The 17,703-nt window shown below is 41.2% G+C and overlaps 1 protein-coding gene across 1 annotated transcript in view; it reads right to left on the bottom strand.

The window, feature by feature from the left end:
• The window catches only part of PLA2G4A (phospholipase A2 group IVA), a 125,811-nt gene extending 108,312 nt beyond the window's left edge, over positions 1-17,499 (bottom strand). The window contains exon 1 of the mRNA XM_006258681.4: positions 17,395-17,499. The gene's annotated coding sequence lies outside the window, so the exon portion shown is untranslated. The remainder of the gene's footprint in view (positions 1-17,394) is intronic.
• Positions 17,500-17,703: the final 204 nt, after the last annotated feature.

Below are 17,703 nucleotides of genomic sequence, written 5' to 3'. Positions count from 1 at the left end.
TAACCCCCCGAAAAAGCAGGGGTTAATATAGTTGCAATGTTTAAATGCCAAAGCAGTCTAATACCAGGGAAACAAAAAAGAATGATCTTTTTTTCCATTTTTGAGAGGAAGTAGCTTTTCAGACTTAGATTAGAGGAAGGGCCACAAGGCATAATTACAGATCCTTCCATAAACTTTTTTATCGTAGCCTAAATTAGCTGTAGCAGAAAGCTGTTTGCTTTTTCACATTAGTCAAACTCTTCACTGGCACAAAAATTAAAGTATCCTATGGCCATTTTTAAATGCACAGGGGCTTAATACACATAATGCTGCAGCATTTCAATTAGAGTGACTTTCTGGAAACACTCCAATTAAAACACCCTCCCTCCACCCCCAAGCACACTTATAGGCAGCTGTCTGTCTCTAGGAGCCAATTTATTTTTCATGCATTCTACTGAACAAAATACTAGTAAAGTACTCCACTATGTGTTTACATAAATCCTACTAAAATCATTATTGAGGAAATGTTGCAATGTTATGAAAGCACCAGGAAGAACATAAGACAAAGAATATTCAGTAATTAGAATCAAGAGGAAAACTAAGAACTATATAATGAAAATAATTTACAACTTCTTAAGACAGGAGCCAGCTTCCAGTTAGCTAATATAAGTCAACATAAAGCAGTGCAATAAACTGAGGAAACTGTCCATTAAACTCAGGAATCAGCTTGACATTTGAAACTCGTGGGAAATTTTTTTAAGAGACAATAGATGTTACAAAACAATGACAAGCAACTTCCAATAAGGCCCGGGGGGGTGTCTTCATGCCTTTGAAAATTTTCCCATCACTCACTCAAAGATCAGTTCAATACTCAGGAGTTGTACTGCTGTAACTAGTTTAGTTAGTATTATGAATTTTACCAAAACAGTTATTCTACTACACAGTCTAAAGCTTCAGGGGGATATTTAGACTGTGTAACAGGGCCTGGCCTGTGCAGGGATAGGTGCGCAGGAACCTCAATGGCCCCACAACCTGCAAGTATTTTTCCACACCCACCCCAGAGCTGGAAGGACTCACCAAACACTGAAAACACAGGTTCGGAGATGCAGCGAGTCCCTCCCAGCAGGGGAGCTAACCCAGGTGTGGGGAATGAGGGAGGGCCAGACATGTGAACCAGCCTGGGGGAAAATAAAAGATGCTGAAAGTAGTCTCTAGGAGCAGCTGCACCTGCAGAAAGCAAGGCTGCCTGGAGTGAGTTGATGTCAAGCAGCCCCAGTGAGGGCCCACACTGCAGGCTCTCAAAGCCTCAGAAAGATAAGGGCCACTTACAAGTGACACCTGGCAAAAGCCTAGCAAGCCAGAGGCATGAAAACAGCAAAGAGCTAAGTGGCAGTTTATATGTTTAATTCTGTTTCTTTTGCATCTCTTACAAGCCCAGTATGGTGGTGGTCCTATCAACTTAATTTAGTTACAGCAGAGGTGAGTACCCTGAACAGTGGGTCCTTAGCTCAAGCCAGCAGCAAAATAAAAGTGGTCAGCTTGGGGTGCATGACCAAACATGCCTAGCTCTGCTCTTTATCAAAGCTACCCATAACAGCATATAGACTGATATAAGACTCCCCCATAGTTCTTTGCCTTCTTTCCTACAGGGAAGCTTTATTATAGGCAGGGCTGTTGGCTCTGCCTACTGGTAAGGTTGCCTGACATTTCTTATTATAAGACCCTTGGTTATAAACTTTGACTATTTGTTCTACAATTTTCTATACCAATTTTCTGCCTCAAACTGAATTTCCCTGGAAAACTTCGTTCAAATCCATCATCTATTTCCAAGTATACAATAGTCTTGTTGATTTGCCCATCTCCAAAAAATTATGAGGACATTTTCTTTGAAAAGCTTTAATATCCCCGTGAAAAGACAAAGCGCAGGCTTGACATTTTAAAAGTCAGCTGTTGTGCCTTTTATCATCCTCATGAAAAACTAATATTCAAACTGGCCAAAATATTTGTTTTTAAAAATCACAGTCTACACATGCTCAGCAGAGACATCTTAAGATTTTAGTGCACAAATTCCCAAAAAGATTCTGCTAGAAGTGGAGCTAAGAATAATGAAAAATATAGGACTAGAAAAAAAGGATAAGATGGAAGAATGTGTCCAGTATTTTCTTGCACAGCCCTGAATGGAACCCAGGTTCCTCAGTCAGAACATTTTTTGTCATCAGCAAATATCTGATCCAACTGCATTCTCCTCCCAGTCCCACTTAGCCATTTCCAGTATGGCAAAAGATCACAATTCCTTAGGACTTAATGTAGCAGTAGATTATCATGTTTTAACATGGTAAATCACTAAAGGGTGGCCCTAAGAATGCAACTCTGCAACTGACTCAATATGATGTCATGATGGATTATCTGTTCGTTTGGGCTTTTCCAGTGTCCTTTTAAATCTAGAAAAATGCACACAAAAATATAATATTATTAATTTTATTTTCAAAGTAGCAAAGTCAAGTACCCGAAAATGAGAAAATGCTTGTGTAACAGGGAGACAGGGGGGTAAATGAGGTGGCCTGCGGCTGAGAAGGCTCGAGCCTGAGCCTAGAAGGGGACAGAAGCAACCAAGAACTGACAAAAGGCTGAGACTGAAAAGGCCAGGCCAGAGCCAGTGGACCACTAGGCTTAGGCTACCAGCATATACCTAGAGCAACCTGTAGGCTGAAGCTAAGAAGGCCAAAGCCTATACAAAGGAGTAACTAGCAGCTGAGTGGCATCGTCAAGGCATCGGCATGGCTGTTAGGGCAGACGGCCACAAACGGCTCTTAAGGTAACTAAGTGCCTTAAGACACTGATGGGGAGAGCCACTTAGGGCTAAGGGGAGAGACACTTAGGGCTTAAAACACAGGACTGGGAGTCAGCTGGGTCAGACTGGGCTATTTATCCCATACCACATCTATGCCAACATGATTTTTTTTTCAATAAAAGTCAGAACCAATTAATAGAAAAAGAATAAACGTGACTAAAAAGGCTGTAGTACAACACAAGTCCAAATTGATAAGCTAAAAGTACATGCTACTGATTGATTCAGGCTTTTGGTATGAATATCATCAAAAGGGTGAAGTGTACTTTTAACAAATCTAACACTAAGATTTGATTTTGTTATACATTAATAATGTGATTATATAACAGTGATAAGAATGTCTTTTTTTATTATTTCTTCAACAGAGACAGACTATATGTTTTTTAAGCCTACCACAATGGAGTGCTGATCTCAACTGCAAAAATGTAAGATTTACATTACTATTATTTATTTCTATAATAAATATTTATATTTATTTCTCCTCTGCTCTCTCCTTAATTATAACAACTGGTGCCTTGCAGACAGATGAGGAATAATAGCTGGGAAGACTTTAAAGTGAAAAAGGATAACTTTGCTGCTTGTGTCACATTTCTTTGGGGGTGATATGGAATGAAATGTGTGAGGGCAGATGATAGAGTAAGGGAGACAAAGTAAAAGAAATTGTCTGATTGAAAATTATATTTCAGTTAGTGCCCTAGGCTGGAAAGTATGGCTGCTGAAAACACCCCTAATCTTTTTTGGCAGATAACAGTTAAACTCCTTGCCTCTAAGTGTTTACTGAGCACCACTTGGTACTAGGAATACCTGAGATAGTACTTCGAGTAGAAGGATGGAACAATTTAAAAAAAGTACTGGTATTCTGGAAACGTTAAGGGCATTTAGGGAGAGGTCAAATAAAAGATTATACATACTTCCAGCAAAAAGGAAGACTCTCAAGATAGTCACAGTTGCTGTTTCTGAAGCACTTGATGTTTTTAATAGTTTTAAGTTAAAAGTGAATGAAAAAAAACCTTCATTAAGCCAGCTGGCTCTGCATGATTAATGGAGAAGAGCAGAAGAAGGTGGGAGATAACTAATGTATGACTTGCTAAGGGGGCTTTGCGTAGGGCCAAGAGGTAGGGCCAGGTTTGGAGAAAAGATCAATGAAAGCAGGAAGGCAAATGCGGAGGCATCAATCAAATATATGGTCCATGTACAGTTATGTAGCACATTCTACAGAACTCTACTATAATACCCTTATATAGAAAGGTTGACAGCGCTGGATGCATCAGGGGAATTGATCAATACTTAATCAGTTTAACGTTCTTGGTAAATAGCAGATGCCCCAGATCACACGTGGGCTATTTTTTATATATAAACCTGGCAGGTGAAAGGTTAGAATACCTTGTGATCTTACATGAAACTGTTTTCAATAATTCAGTGACTTCAGGTTTGGGACCTTTTTTTTTTGTTATGGGTTTTAGGAACAAAGAGTGACTGGGGTGTTTCACTCTTTTGTGGTTTTGTTTCTTTTTTAATAAAAAGTCTGGTTTTCTAGAACCCAGAGTAACTGAATCTTCACAGTGCTGAATACGGGGCGGGGGGTGGAAATATTCCTTTCTGACTTCTGCAAAGAATTAGCTTATACCCTAAGGCAGCAGATCTAAATAATGCATAGATTTCTTTGTCTATGAAAATATAATTTTCAACACTTTTTTTTTTTTCCTCCTTTTTTCTGCCATGGATTGCATTTATTGGGATGACTGGTCATGCCCGAAGCAAGAAGTTGGTGCATCTCATTATGATTTATCTTCTAATTAAATTTACACAGAGAGGTTAAACAAGAGGAACTATTCACCATACAAAAGTTTGTCATTGGAATGGGTAGAGAGGAGCTTTGAAAAACAGCATGTGGTTATTCATAATTACAGGATGTGTCTATACGTGTCGCTATGGTGTGGCATGTAACTTCCACAGTAACTTTTGGAAGTACTAAATTATGATGCAGTAACAGCCTGTACTATGCTATACTTGTGGCGCACAGTTATTAGCAACTACTTTGCCGTAGCAGCATGCTATAACAGGGAAGCATGTCACTACAGCTGCTGGTCATGTATAAATGCCCATGGATGCTATGTGGCCATAGCACATTGCTACAGCGACCTAGTAGTGTCAGATGTAGACATGCCCACAATGTAAGACCAACTTCTGGGAAGATGAGAAAAAGGAGTGTGTTAACTGCACGTGCACATGTGTTTCGGTGTGCATCTATAATTTGAATTTACTCATTTTATGGAAGGGTAGGCATTTATTTGGCTGGAGAGCCACTTAGAGAGTTTGGGTGAGCTGTTGTGAACCAGGTCAGCACCCTCCCACTATTACCAAAACTCGCTAAGTGGTATATTACTGGACCAGTCTGGGGCTCTAAACAGAGTGGACAGGCAAACAGGTGGGCAGGCAGGTAGTCTGGGTCTCAATGGAGACCAGCCCAGGACCCTGGCAGACGGGGCATGCTCAGCTGAGTAGATACAATGGAATGGGGGCCATAGGTGGACAAGGATCAGCATCAGGGAGCAGGATGGGTGGCCAGGGCAGGGATAACAGGGTGGTGACAGCACAGGGCTCGGGCCTAGGGTAGAGCCACAATCTTCTGCCAGATGCTACTCCCTGCCCCATATGGTACCATCCCATCCACCCAGCTAAGTGCACCCTGCCCACAGAGTCTCCATGGAGACCCCACCAGCCAACCTGCTCTGTCTGGTGCCCTCAGTGGTGGTTACAGGGCAGATGGGCAGTGGGGCTGGGTTCAGCAGTGGCAGCAGCACTAGTAGCAGCAGTTAGATCCAGAACTATTGCCACCAGGGCTGTTGGGAAGCAAAGTCCAGCTATTACAGTGACCCAGCCCTGCTGCATGCCTAGGGGTGGCAGGACTACCTGCACACACCACAGCCCAGGCTGTCCCCTGTGCCTGTACTGTATTTTACCCAGCCCTTTTTTATGGATATTTAGTTCAGAATCAGGTGATGCTATAGGTATATGGAATGAGGATGTCATGAAGTTATCACATACAAGCTACCTTTTACTAATACTTTTTTTAATACATTCAACTTTTAGCTAAATACCTTCTTTAATTCAATGAATTAGATGCTCAGACACATTACACAAACACAGTTCTTCCTTGTCAAATCTGTGATAGTATAAGCCTGTTTTACCATGTTTTCACTACATAGTACAAAAGCAAGGGGTGGAAGTCTTCCACTTCGGTAATTTACCCTTTCTTATGCTTCCCAACTGCTTTGATATACACAAGTGCTTTCCTCTAATCAGGAGTAAATATCTCTGTTCTCCTTTAGCTCCCACAACTTCTACTTGAATCCATATAGCAGTGAAGAGCTTCCAGGTGTCAAATTCTGCTGTCCTTTCAGGTCTCTCCAACTTGCTGAAGCTACAAGGTGACTTGAATTTTCTGTGTACTATCATTGTTTATAGTGTTCTGAATAACAGCTGTGAAAACTCTTGAGACACAACAAACCCTTTTGTACAATTTCTCTGCAGATTTAGGAAAGCATCCCCGAATCAGGTCATGCTTAGTTTATGTTTGAAAGATTATATTCATAACTTCAGCATAAGCAACAGAGCTTATTCCTGAGTTGATAAAAATGAACAGAGCACCATTGACTGGTGCTCAGTTAAACTAACTGAGGGCCAGGCATTCCCCTTCTTAAATAAAATAGTTACTATAAAAAAAAAATAAAAAAAAACACTGTATGCACCAATAATGATTCCTACTAGACCCTAATGAGAGGGTTTTTCAAGACCTGGTTTCTGCTGATACTGTGGAGAACAACAAAAAATCAACCCAAAAAAGACCAATATTTTATAGGCAGCCCTATTGTTTTTTAGGAATGCAGCACAACCAGTAGAACTGGCTATTGAACCACAGTGACTTGTGGCAGGATTGGATAACCATCTGGGATTTCTAAGGAACACAGTTGACAAAGTTTTTCAAAGGGATTACACAATTAGGGATTTTTATGCTTTCTTCAGATACATCCTGTGTTGGTCACTGTCAGGGAAAGTTCAGCCGATTAGATGAACAACTGAATTATTCACTGAAAGAATTTCATATGTGTGCAATCTACTGTTGAGTTCAATGTTCTCAACTCTCCATAGGACATCAACGCTTAGTTCACTTTCCAGTTCAAACTAGCTCTTCTTATACTTAGAAACAAAGGTTTGTCATGTCACTTGGTCTAGGAAGGAAATTACATCATATATTACAACATGCAATAGTAAAACTGGTCGAGACCTTTTATAGCAATTGTTTTTGAACAGAAGATCTGCCAAAACAAAACCTTTTCATCAGGATGGACCACTTTTGACAAAACACTTGTTGGGGAAAAAATGTATCAACATCAGGATAATATTTCTGATTTTATACACACACACAATTTATACATATACATGTGTGCGCATGCTTGTCTGGATCTGTATATGTATATGTGTGTGTGTGTGTGTGTGTGTGTTTTATTTTGTCAAAGAGTCAGAGAATATAACATATATTATATAATATACAGGTTTCCCTCAATTTTAGGCTGTACATGAGTTCCTGGAAAACGGTGCATAACTCAAATTCACATAAAGGGAACCCACTTTACAATGTAACAAATAGGGGTATGTTCCAAGACCTCGACTATACTGACCCCTAGGCCCATTTCTACCACTTTTACAAGACAATTTTGATACTCGCCAACAGCAGACAGTACACACAAGCACAGGGTGGTGGTGAACGTTACCATAAAGGGGATGACAACTACAAAAACATGTGTCACAAACAACGAGCAAGGAGCACAGATCCACACAGGAGTCTATATTTTGGTGCATGTCACTCCTACAATGCACTGCACAAAGCAGCTGACTGCAGGCTTCCACCACACCAATAGCATAAGAGTGAATTTACCTCGCATATAACAAATTTTTGGTATAAAAAGTGTTATCACGTAAGAGCAAATTTGCATGAATAGAACCCGTATAAAGCAAGAGAAACCTGTATAACAGAACAGTTCCAACAAGCAGAAGCCCATCTCATAACAGTCACTCAGCAGTCAGTTATGGTACATCCTGGCACATGAAAAATCTAGAAGCAAGTTCCTAATATGAATATAGCTGCTCAGGGATTTGAACCTGCCTCTTCTACTTTCTGGCTCCCAGATAAGTACCCTGGCTGAAAACTATCTCCCAATCTCTAATCACTAATATCTGTCTCTGAAGCCTCTTTTTATGCCCCATTCATACATCTACATACTTACATAAGGACTGTTTACAACACACAGATTTTAACAGAGGATGGATAAAAAAGCTGAATTTAGGCCCTATTTCTATCCAGTTATGAAAGTTAGATTTGCTGCCATCAAAATTGGCTTTTCTTCTCTCTTTTTCCACTTGCATTTTTAAATGATTCTAAAATGATTTTTTTTTAAATCAGAACACATGAAAACTTAGAAGCCTCTTAAGGTAAAAGAAAACCTAACAAATATAAAGATATCCATATATTAAGTACTCCTGATATTTTGTGAATTTAAATTGGGGAAGTCCATTCTTCTAATTCACCAAACTGTAATGGCCATTTTGCATAGCGCCATTGGATTTGAGCAGGAAAGTTCTCTAAGGAGAAGGAAGCTGGGAGCTGTGTCTTTCAGGATTTTATATATGGCTTGTCAGTGGATTCACTATGTGCCCTTGAACAAACTGTTTAAACTTCCTGGGCCTAAATCTATTATTGTAAACTGAAAATAATGCATATTTTACTCATTGAAGTATTGAGAAATCTACTTAATGAATTAATTTTATAACATTTGGCATCCACAAAAAATCTTAAGTAGTAACATTTTGGAAAATGTCAACATCAAGTCAAGTAGCTCACTTCAGTGAGATTCTTTGTAGGAATTTGTACTACTTAGAGTGAATAAGGATTGCAGAAATACAAAATATTCTGCCCAATTATTTCAGGAATTAATTTTTTCTTTGTCACTATTCTACTCTACTTTTCATTACCATCAATATTTGCTTCAAACTGGCTTCGCAGGGAATCTATACACATGCGGCAAGGCTGCTCCCTTGCAAATTCCCACTGCAATTACAGCGCATTGGAGCAGACTTGCTTAATCAAGTCTGCTGGACTCTATTAAATTGAGTCTGCTGGAACATGGTAATTACTGTGGTCCAGCGGACTCCACATGTATCAGTGTCTCTGCACTGAAAAATGGTGGTGGGGGTACTTTAACTAAAGCTAAAGTGTCCCTGCTGACATTTTTCAGCACAAGGATGCTGATACATATGGTGCTGAAGGTGCTTTAGTTAGAGCATCAATCAGAGCCACGCTAATTAAAATGCAGTCCCAGAGCACATGTATAAATGGCCCTATTGTTTAAGGCCCCTGACAGACATGATTAACTGGTTAATCCCATCTTAAGTAGTGACTGGCCAAAAGTTCAATCAATTAATGGCATGATACAATGAGGAATAAGACACAAAGTTATGACACAAAATGTGTATCATAATTTTGTGGCTCATTTCTATTATGCCTTGATCTGAACGTGTGGCCAGTGCCCAGTCCCTGGAGCACATGGGAACCTTTTAAGATTAGCATGTGCTCCAGGGGCTGGGAGGCCCCTCAGCTGATCAGGGCTCCCAACAAGGAGAGCACACTCTACACTCCTGCTGCTGGGAGCCCTGGGCCAGCTGTTCAGAGCTCTGAGTCAGACTAGGGGACCATGTACTCCCTCATCTGGAAGCCAAGCTTGTTACTTGTTGATGTAGTGGGAGCCCAGGTTCAGGCTCCCCCTGCACCAGCAATATGAGGTCTGATGCCAGATCCCATAATCACCCATCCTGCCATACATTTGGCAAGGCAGGAAGCACAATGGCTGGGATCCTGCTCAGATCCCATTGCACCTTTACTTTAACATCTCACAAACTTAATGATGCTTTGAAATTATGATGGGCGTAATGAGCTGCAGTGTATATAAAGCTGTTAAAAATAAGAAATATACTGCCATGCAAGTTGAAATGGGACTCACCAGCAGTGCTGTTGTACAGCTTTGTTGCTACATGCTATTACTTACCTGCATTTATATTGTTGCATTTTTTTTACTAATGCTGTTATTGGCTCATGATTATGGTACTTCAGTTTTCAAACCAAAAGATAATTGTAAAATTAAACAACAGTCCTAATCTATTCTGTTATCCATGATTGTTCTAGTAAAGTTTCAACAAATTAGTGCAAAAGAAAAGTTAAATATTCAAAATTTGACTTTTACATTCATTCAGGTCTGATAGTTGGAAGGTCAAATCTCATTAAGGCTCTGGGGAAGGGTACATTTAAATAATTTAACAGTGATCTATACTGAACATAAAACCCAAATATGCAGTCCGAGTTGGGTTGGTGTTTTACAACCATTATCAAAGCAAATTATTCCAGATATTCATACAGCAAAAGTTACTCAAAAGCCACCATCTTCCATAACTACTACTCTTACAGAGAATCATACTTCATAGATTTTTAGAGTCGGAAGGGACCTCAATAGATCATTAAGTCCAAACCCTTGCCCTGGGCAGCAAAGAGTGCTGGGGTCAGATGAAATCTGAAATCTTCTCTTGCCACATACAGAATTAGTCCCCTGAATTAAATAGTTCTAAACAAGAAGTATCCTCCCTAAGAAAATATTTACAGTTCTGCTAGAAGCATATATAAGTAAATTGCTTAGCAACAGCTACTGATTTTGCATATGAATACAAACATTTGCCTACCAAGTACAAAGACCTGGTTTCATCGATGCAGAATATAGACATACAATGTTATGTTTCTAACTGTCCTGGGCCTGCTACTGTGCTCACTTAAGTCAATGGAAAGACCTCATTGACTTCACATGAAGCCTCAAAGCCATACTGTTTTTTTTCTTATTTTTCTGGGGGGGTGTTTCTTTTCTATTCTTTTTTACTTTTGCAGGTTATTAAATAGACAACGTAAAAATACATTACAATTTCACAGAGCTGTTTTGACAGTTTTCACAAGCCATGTAAATGGCACGTTTTCATTGCCTAAAAATTGCTGTACTTTCTGTCCTCTGTTCTTATTTGTCTTTGCATCTAATTTGCTCACCTAATGTGCTTCTTGTGGCTTGTTTTCCACAACCAAAGTGCTTAAAGTTGGAGTGTAGGTGCAGACATTACACTTAGATCACTATGGGTTCAGACAGATGTGCAGCTCATCGCTGTAACTCAAAACACTTTGCAGGAAGCATTCTGAGTTACAATGATCCCCTGGATCAAACAGAAGTTCACTGTTAGCTCTAGGCAGGAGGGGAATCTAGTGGCTGGCTGCCAGCCTGCAGCCAGTTTCCCCTAGCAACAGCCCCTCTCCCAGTCTGTCCCTGGTTCAGAATGGGAGGAGGGAAAGAAAGGAGAGGGGGCTTGTTCTAGGGGTTTGCCAGCTAGTGCTGGAGGGTGGGATGCGTTAATTAGAGACACCTCCACCTGGGGGGAGGGGGCTCCAATACACTCACCCCACCCTCCAGCCGGGACTGAAAAAAACGCAAACCAAACTCCCTCCACTCCCTTTCCCCCCTCCCATTCTGAAAAGAGTTCAAGGCTGGGAGGCAGCACAGACAGAAGTTACAGAAGATGCTCTGTATTGAAATGTCTTCATCTGACTCCTCATGCAACAAGGGTTCAGATTTTTACCCAATCATCCATTTTTGGAGCAGTATGCAGCTGTGCATTTGTGTTTGGTCATGGCTATAAACCAGTTTCTGGCCACTTCCTTCCCTGGGATGAGCAACCGCTGCCTCTCCCCACGTTCCCAGAGCTCCTGCCCAGCCTGGCCCCTGCATGATCAGGCCAGGGGCCAAATTCCTGGTGAACCCTGATCGTGCATGGGCTAGCCCAGGCTTACCAGGAGTTTGGTGCCCAGTCCCCAGCTGGGACCTGAGCTGCGCAAGCAGCTGTCAGCACCAGGTTCTCGGCTGCCAAGAGCCCTGCCCCTCCATCTCTCCATCCCAACATAACCCTATCAGTACAGCCCCAGCTTCTTCAGCATCTGACTGAGCCACTGTCAGGGCTCTCCCAACCCTGCCTGCAGGGAGCACCATGTGCACACATGTGTGCACGTGTGCAGTACCTCCAGCTCCAGATTTCCTCATCCCCAACCCAGGTGTTTGGGTTTTTTTAAGTCCCTTATCTATTCATTTCAAGGTCTGTGAGATACAGCTATAATCAATGTTTATCAGTATTTATTGATTAAAATATTGGATCCTGCCCTGCCTAATTATAGGGGAGCAAATAATAAATTGTTAAATTCTGTACTGTGCTGCAGGACACTAAGTCACAATGTAGAACAAAGAAGTGTATCAATATTACTCTTCTCCCCATCACTGCAAAAATCTGCAAAAATGGTGTTACTCCGAACAGTATTGTTGGGGGGGGGGGAGGGGGGGGCGGGGAGATAAAGGTTGCAACTGCTTCACTCCTTTTTATTTCTGTCACTGATTTCCAAGACTGCAACAGATTACTGGAGATTGGTACAGCCAGGAAATTCATATCCTTCCTCTGAGATAAATAGCAAATGCAAGCCTTCAGGAAAATTTGAATACCACTGCCCTGAATATATGAGTGTTTTACTGAAACCACTCTGTTACCACAGCAAATTATTATAACCTTGGGCAATGGTGAACTCATTCCAGTTACTGAGCTAGGTTTTGGAATTTGTCTTCTGGGCTGGTAAAAAATAGTAAGACTGTATTAATAAGAGACAGAAAATACATAATAGGTAGAGTTCATCTCCTCCTTTGAAGGTGGGTTATGCTGCCTTATGCAAAAGTCGGTGTCCCAACCCACAGGATGCTGGAGATCTATCTCACTTAATTTCTCCTTTTTGGCTATTTTACTTGGTATAAAATAAACAATCAGAAAAAGAGAAGGGTCTCTGGCCTGAAGGGTAGAGCACTCACCTAAAAGATGAAACGCCTGGATTCCAGCCCCTATTCTAGTGAATGCATATTCATTCCATATAAAGCAAGAATAAGTGAACAAGAGAGACTGAGATCTGCCTCCTTGCCCCAAATTCCCTAGAATGCAATGGCTAGGGCATACTCCTTGCAGGTGAGATATACAGGTTCAAATCCCCTGGTGTAAAAGATAAAAATGAACTTCCAAATCGTAAATCAATTCTTTTACCTCTGAGCTATTGGATAGAAGAGGGATGTCCCCATTTCCTCTTTCCCCAGCCACAACTATCTATTGAATTTAACTTGGACTCTCAAACATTTTCAAAGACAACAGGAACTGCAACCACTCGAACCATCTGTCCCCATCCTTTTCCAATTTGCACACGCATCTCAAAATTGGAAAAACTGTGAAGTCAATTCAAGTTTATTCCTGACTGGCCATGAAACTACCCACCTGGTTATGTGCAGCTGGAAAGCTGTTATTACATTGCAACTGGACTTTCAACTCTTTGGTGCTTCTGGGGATACCATGCAGAGAGAAGGCGATGCTCTCCAGAAAGACCCACAAAGCCTCCTCCTAGGCCCATAAGGAATACTATGGGAATAAAGGGTTCCCCAGGAAGTTTAGGCCAGTAGTAGGGCCCTATTTCACCCCCAAAACAATCCCTTATTGAGAGTATGTATATGCAGAAAGAAGTATGGTCTGAGTAGAAACAGATGACTCTTCACAATCCAGCTATTTTTGAGCTGGTGACCAGGAAGGCGATTGTTCCAAGCCACCATAATGTAGAACATGCCATGGTGTTGCTCTTTTCCTGTTGAGTTCAGTTTTCGGAAGATACAGCTGACAATCAGGGCTTGTATGTACAGGCATATGTCCAAGAGAACAACATTTAATACTAACATTGGGTTGTTTAACTATATAACAACTTTAATATAGGAATAGCATAGGGAATTTTTGCATTTGACCTCCTATATTTTAAAATGTTGCATCTTCATCGCACATCAAAGAAGTCAATTATGCATAACTAATTGACTTTTGCTGATGTACACTGAAGATACAATATGCTAAAATATAGAAATATTACATATATATGATGTTAAAAGCAAACCATGATGCTGTCAATGTAATATTATATCAGTCAGTCAAAAGGCAAGTTATTTAAAAAAAAAACCCACAAAAAACCTAACTGCATTTCTCTGTTCAAACATCTGTTGAATGCCTGGTAAAAAAGCTAAAATGACACTGCAGTTGGAAGAATAGGTATAGAGGAGCCAGTATTTTCAGCTAAAATAGGGAAGTTCAGGTTGAATTTTACTATGGAAAATTGTTAGTACTAAATGGAACTCTTAAAGAAAGAAGGATGGGAATAAAAAGGAAGGTCTTTCAAGCATGCAGAAAAAGATAGCTCTGCCATACCACATGAAAGACAATTTATCAGGGAGATTTCAAAGACACTGTCAAGCACCTAATTAACCATTAACTTTCAGTATGACAGACACTCTTTCCCTATAACATATTCCCTGAAATTTCAGGTGTTACAGTTTTGTCTGAACCAGCTTATTCTCTACTAAAAACTATGCCAGTGCCAGATTTAGGCTTAAGCTACTTAAGTTACATCCTTAGGGCCTTGCAATATAAGTGGTCTCTAAATAAGAAAAAAAACTGGACATTTTCATTCTAATATGACAAAAATTCTCATATAGTAAAAGCCTTAGGCTGTCTGTCTGTCCGTCCATAATACTTTTGCCCAATTGTGTATGCGCCAATTGGCTATGCAGGCCAGGCAGGGCCAGCTGAATTAAAATGGGAGCTCTACCGCCAGTGCCACCTTGTCCTGCAGCCTCCGATGTGTGTGCTCCCCTCACCCCACCTCCACAGAGACAGAAAAAAAAAATTTGCATGAGCGCCCTGCTGCCTCTGATCGCCTCCTCCCTCCTACCCCTGGAGCACAGCAAAATCCTGGACATTTGGTCCAGGCAGGGGGAGCGGGGGCTGCAGCTGTGACAGGGCAAGCGGGGAGGGTTGCCTGTTCTCCAGTGGGGGAAAGGGGCAGGGGAACAGCGGGGGCAGCATAGGTGCCAGTGCCTGTGCTCCGAGGGGCTGAGCAGCCGCTGCCTGGGGAGTGGGGGGGAAAGGAGAGAGGGTCCCTGGCCAGGCTGCCCACAGGGCACTGCAGCCCTATCCAAGGGCAGGGGTACCACAAGCCTCTCCTCCTCTTCTCTCAGCCCGTGCCAGGGCCAGACACACTCCGCCACCACCTACAGTAATTGGAGCCACCACACTTTGGCCTGGGTAAGGCAGGCACAACTGGGGCCCTCCGGCAGGGCTCAGGGGCTGCAGGTCAGGAGTGAGGGGCACAGGGGTGGGGGACTGCGAGTTGGGAATGCAGGGTACGGGCAGTGCCAAGGGGCTGTGGGTTGGGAGTGAGGGGCACCAGCAGGGTTGAGGGGCTGTGGCTTGCCGGTGAGGGGCTACAGAATGGGCAGGGGCAGGGCCACCCTTCAGGGCCGGCCATGTAAACACTTCTGTGAAATCCATCATTTATGATGGGCAATTGGCTAGTATACACAGATATGGCTCCACAGTTATTCATATTGAGTTCATAAATGTGTACTAAAATAACAATAATGCATCTTAAAATTTAATGAAAATCCATTTTCGTGGATTTCGTGGCTTATTTTTATCGTATGGGGCCTCTTAAACTGGACATAGTTTAAGGTCTCAGCATGTCATAATCTGGAACTGAATTATGCCCAGACCCACTTTCAGACTCCACTAATTTTTTATGCTGTCACACACAAAAAGCCTGTGAGGAAGAAGGATTCACATTTCAGAGCTCAAACAGTCAAAATGACTTGTCTAAAACTTTTCAAATAAAACAACTTCCAACAGTCCTAGGAAGCCTGGAAAAGGTAATATATCACCAATACAAGCACACAAGCAACAGAAAACAGAGTGAAAAACTGTTACGTAAAATTTTCTGACCTCAATTCTAATCTGCACTTACTATTAGATGACCAGCATAAATCACCAGTGACTAAATGAGTAGACACTTTCACAGAGGCAAAAGACTTCCACTACAGAAGGTATGTTGCTCAATAGTTTTAACATCTTACTTTTCTATACATTTCACAATAGATTGCTTCATAAATGATAGTTTAAACAATTACTAAGCACAAGCAAGCCACTTAGAAATGGAATTAACAATAACCTTTGAGGGAGCAGACACTAGTGGCTGTACCCAACACAGACAGGCAAGTTGATTTTTCCCCAGGAATGAGATTTCATAATGGACAAAAGTTTATTTAACACTCTTATACCTCTCTGTTATGATTTACTGTTAGGAATGTTGCCTACTTAGGCCATTTTTGTTAAATGCATCACACAAGCACTTTCTCCTTCAGGACATATTATCAGATAACATACAGAAGACTAAACATTGTTCCAAAACTATTAACCCATGATTCCTTCACCGTGTTCAAACGTACTGTTTTACTTAAGCGCTGATGTCTGCTTTTGTAATTAAAATGCTTTTAAGTATTTTATTAATAGTTGGGTAAGTGATTAAAAAGTCCATTACCTCAGGCTGTCAAAATAGCCTATTGTTTATAATACATTTTGTGGGTCACAGGTTGCTTTATCTAGAGGCAGAAGACCTAAATTTGGCATGCAGCTTGTCCTGGTTACACATGAACAGTGCAGAACAGAAAACACAGCAAACAAAATAAAAATGGAAGATAAAATGTAGGAACAAAAAGACTGTTCCTAAATGTTTGGCAATCAGGAACAGTTCCCAGTGTTTCCACATCATCCTAATTTGGTTTGATTCTTGTGATACCTTTCCCATGACCAAAAAGCTCAGTTTTCACCGTTTCCCCAACCACTTTGGCAGTCCAGTATGTATGTGACTCGGATAATACGTACTTACTTAGGATGAGATGTGATTACCAGAAGTAAATCCACTTTTACAAATAATTATGAGATCCCCATCCCTCTTCTTACCAGAGTTAGGCACATTAAAAATGTTCCTACTGGCTCAAAACACATTCAGTGGTAAACAGCACAGGGGTAACAGTCACAGGGGAACAGTTAGAGGTAACTACAGCACAGCTGCGACTTAAGCCTCTTGTCTGCCATGGCTAGGGAGTTGGTCCCTAGCAATGATTTCCAAAGAAAGAAAAAGCAGAACCATCCCGCCACAAAAATGCAGGGGAAAAAACCCCAGACAAGAGTTCCCCTCCTACTAGCCAGAGGGCTCAGGGCATGATCACGTGAAGGCATATTAAAGTATCACCTGAAGGATTCAAACTTTTCCCACATGGTCCCAATCTGGCAGACTCCTTTCTGGATTTCAGTTCTATTTAATGCAGCAGCACAAGTCTTTTTTTAGCAGCAAGAAAAAGAAGATAGCTTGTTCCTCTTCCTTATTTCAAGTAACAGAGTAAGCAAACGTTACCTTAGTACAATACAGAATGATCTGTCCTAGCTCTTTCCCCCACACTCCCCGCTTCCAGTTTACTTTTTAAGTGCTAAAACCAGCCTCTGTTAGAAAATAGCAAAGTCCAAGTTATATTGCTTACAGTTTCAGTGCTAAATTAGATTCTTCTGGGCTTGTGCATCCCTCTTGCTTTCTAAGCAGGATCTTTTTTTTTTTTCCCCATTGCTCGACTTTCATGAATGGGTGGAGTTAAGTGTCAGCTGATATAGCTGTCTCTTAAAGTGGTAGCATTAGCCCCTAGTGCTGTTTAGCTGAATTGGAATAGGACGGTTTGAAACTTTGTTCTAGGAAAAGCTGTTTAAAGTGAAAATTCAGAGCTACATCTCAGCAACCAGGAAAAATACTAACAGTAAATAATAAGGCTTTAGTTTCCTGGTAATTAACAGGCCTA

The sequence above is a fragment of the Alligator mississippiensis genome, chromosome 5, assembly GCF_030867095.1.
Source record: "Alligator mississippiensis isolate rAllMis1 chromosome 5, rAllMis1, whole genome shotgun sequence".
NCBI lineage: Eukaryota > Metazoa > Chordata > Crocodylia > Alligatoridae > Alligator > Alligator mississippiensis.
The sequence above is the reverse complement of the archived record's forward strand: the minus strand, read 5'-3'. Positions and strand labels throughout refer to the sequence as shown.